Source organism: Lactuca sativa, chromosome 8 (genome assembly GCF_002870075.4).
Source record: "Lactuca sativa cultivar Salinas chromosome 8, Lsat_Salinas_v11, whole genome shotgun sequence".
Taxonomy (NCBI): Eukaryota; Viridiplantae; Streptophyta; class Magnoliopsida; order Asterales; family Asteraceae; genus Lactuca; species Lactuca sativa.
In genome coordinates, this window is record NC_056630.2 from 276152292 (window position 1) to 276156016 (window position 3725).

Here is a 3725-nt window from a genome sequence, read left to right on the forward strand (position 1 = left end):
TTGTTTGATGTCCAGGTACATTTTATCAGAACGTGGATGGATGGAATATCGCGTCTTATGTGCTTCGTTCATGACTATGTCTCTGAATCCCCCAAAATTTGGGACCCAGATTCTATTCATGAAGTAGTAAGCCCTGTCTTCTTTAGCTATAAGGTTTTTACCCATCCTACACAATGCTTCATTTGCAGCATTCTTCGGCTTCTATTCATGAAGTAGTAAGCCTTGTCTTCTTTAGCTTTAAGGTTTTTACCCATCCTACACAATGTTTCATTTGCAGCATTCTCCGGCTTCAATGCCTCTGATTGAGCTTCCTTGATCTATGAGGTTAGGTGGGAATGGATGGTTATCGTTAGCGTCTTTACTCGACGACCCGAGTACTCTTTCCTACTTAAGTTATCAGCTACCACGTTAGCCTTGCCTGGGTGATACTTCATTTCACACTCATAATCATTTAGCAGCTCAACCCACCTTCGCTACCTCATGTTTAGTTCCTATTGGTTCAAGATGTGCTAGAGACTCTTGTGGTCAGGGAAATTGGTGCACCTAGTACCATCAAGGTAGTGCCTCCATATTTTAAGAGCAAAGACCACTGCTCCTAGCTCGAGATCATGCGTAGTATAGTTTACTTCGTGGGTTTTTAGTTGCCTGGATGCGTATGCAATCACCTTTCCATGCTGCATCAACACACAACCTAGCCCTTGGTTTGATGCATCACAATACACCACGAAGTCTTCTATTCCTTCCAGCAAGGACAACAACGGAGCACTGCATAGAGCTTGCTTTAAAGTCTGAAGTGTCATTTCTTGCTTGATACTCCAATTGAATGGTACATCTTTCTGGGTTAGGGTAGTGAGAGGTTTGGCTATCTTAGAAAATTTCTGAATAAATCTTTTGTAGTAACATGCAAGACCTAAGAATTGTCGAATTTTTGTTGGTGTCCTAGGAGTTGCCCAACCTTCAATAGCCTTAATCTTGGCAGGATCTACATGTATCCCCTCCTTGCTAACCACATGACCCAAAAAGTTCACCTTGCGAATCCAGAATTTGCATTTGGAGAGTTTCGCATACAACTTCTCTGCTTTGAGTGTTTCCAAAATTCGTCGCAGGTGTTGACCGTGCTCTTCCTTTCTTCTAGAATATATGATAATGTAATCAATGAATACGATTACAAAATTATCAAGGAATGGTCAGAAAACTCGATTCATGAGGTCCATAAATGCTGCAAGATCATTAGTCATACCGAATGACATAACCACGAATTAAAAATGGGCATATCGAGTTCGAAAAGCAGTTTTCGAAATATCCTCATCCTAGACTCAGAGTTAATGATAACCGGATCTCAGATCTATTTTAAAGAAATAACTAGCCCCTTGATGTTGTTCGAATAGATCATTGATCCGTGGAAGTGGGTATCGGTTTTTGATGGTGAGCCTATTCAATTCTCTATAATCAATGCACATTCTGAAGGATCTGTCTTTCTTCTTGACGAACAGGACCAGAGCTCCCCACGGTGAGAAACTCGGCCTAATGAATCCTTTATCTAGTAGTTCGCTAAATTGGCTTGATAATTCTTGCATTTCTGTGGAAGCCAGTCTGTAGGGTAATTTGGCAATTGGCATTTCCCCTGGTACAAGATCAACTCTGAATTCAATTTGTCTCTCGGGTGGTATCCCCAGGAGATCTTCAGGGAATACATTGGGAAAATCTCATTACTCTGGAATATTTCTGATGTTAGTATCTTCCTTTCACTTATCCACTACATGAGCAAGAAATGTGTGGTTCTTTTTGTGCAGACACTTTTACGCTTTGATGCACGAGATGAGACGGAGATTAATGTCGGGCTTATCATTGTAGATGATTAGGGTTTCTTGATTAGGGAGGTGAAGGCGAACACACTTCTCGTGACACAAAATGTCGGCATGGTGGGGGCTTAACCAATCCATGCCTATAATCACATCAAAGCTCCTAATATCTATCTACATCAAATCGATTTGGAATGAATGATTATTTAATGTGAGCGTACACCTTATGTATATATATTTTGTTGTTTCGGTTTTCCCATTAGTCATCTCCATTGTGAAGGCTTCACTTAGCTTCTGGGGTTGTTGGTTTAATAGGTGTTTCAAATTATTACTCACAAAGTTTCGTTCAGCGCCACTGTCAAACAGGATGCATGCATAAATGTTGTTAAGTGGGAACGTATCAGTGACAACGGTTGGATCCTATACTGCTTCACCCTTCCCTATTGCGAGGACTATGCCCGATCCTCCAGCACCTTGGGCATTGGCTTTATGGGAATTTCGTCTATAATGGCTTGTTTCCCCACATCTGTAACAAGTGTGACTCTCCCCTGCGTTGTTATTGTTGTTGTTGTTGTTGTTGTTGTTGTTGTGATGCTGGTTTTGTTGACGTGGAGATATGCAGTATGGAGCGGTATTGCACTTACAGTTGCAGTTAGCACACTATGTATCTCTGCATTCCCCATGATGATGGTAATTACATTTGTTGCACTTCGGTAGGTTTCCAGAGTAAGGTTTGGTCGTGGTTTGCACAGATGAGGCTAGAGTGTGTGGTGCTTGGGCAACCTGAGCATTAGCAGCATGGTCTACTACAGTTTGTTGCTTTTTCGATGACCCTTGGTTTTTTTGTCCTTTTTGTTTGTTATTCCATTCCTTTATGTTGTTTCCCTCCTTCTTGACTTCGGTTTCCCTAGTTTTGGTACCCTTCTTGTTGCCATGGTCGTATAACTTTTTGGCTAGTCTTTTAGTACTATCATACGTTTCAGGTTTTGCTGCTGTAACATTTCCTTGGATTGGAGAGGTTAATACCCAAATGAATTTTTCAATCTTTTTCCCCTCAGATGTGATCATACCCTAACACAGAAGTGACAATTCACTAAACCTTGAGATGTAAGCATCGATGTCTAAGTTTTGTACTGTGAGATTCCACAGTTCCTGCTCCATTTTCTGAATCTCCCCTCTTTGACAGTACTCTGCCATTAACATTTCCTTAAGCTCCTCCCATAGCATAACATTTGCCACAGGAGTGTCATGGCATCCACATGACCATTCCACCGGGAAAGCGCTTGATCAACAAATGTGCAAGTTGCAAATTTCACTTTGCATTCCTCAGGACATCCATGGATTTCGAAAAACGATTCAACTTTTTCTATCCACCGCTTTAAAGTTATCACGCCTCCAGTTCCATTGATGGTTTGAGGTTTGGCATTCATGAAATCTTTGTAGGTACAAACCTTTATAGGTCCTTGGTTTGAGTTTCCAGCTCCTTGCCCGTTATCTCCACCGTTATTCCCGTTATGAATGTGTGCAAGTGTTGCTGTGACTGCAGCTGAAACTGCTGCTTGGAATGCAGTTGAGTTCACCTATGGTGGAGGCGGTGGTGGTGGTGCATTTGTGTTGTTGTTATTCCTACGCAGGGATCTTCGTGGCATCTTCTGTCATGGAGCAGAAAGATGATGAGTATTTAGTGCATTCTGGTTTCGAGATTCCTTTTATATAGAACGGTTTCGGTAATTCGGTTGTGCGTTTAAATGAATGCATACAATAACATGAAATAAGAATAATATAACACATAGCAGATAACAACATCATGATAAGATATATAACTGCTTTCAATAGTAATCATCCTTTTAGTACATGAAAATTTGCCTTTATAAGGCATACAATACATAAAGGAAATATAATCTGACGGCATAACGACTTCAT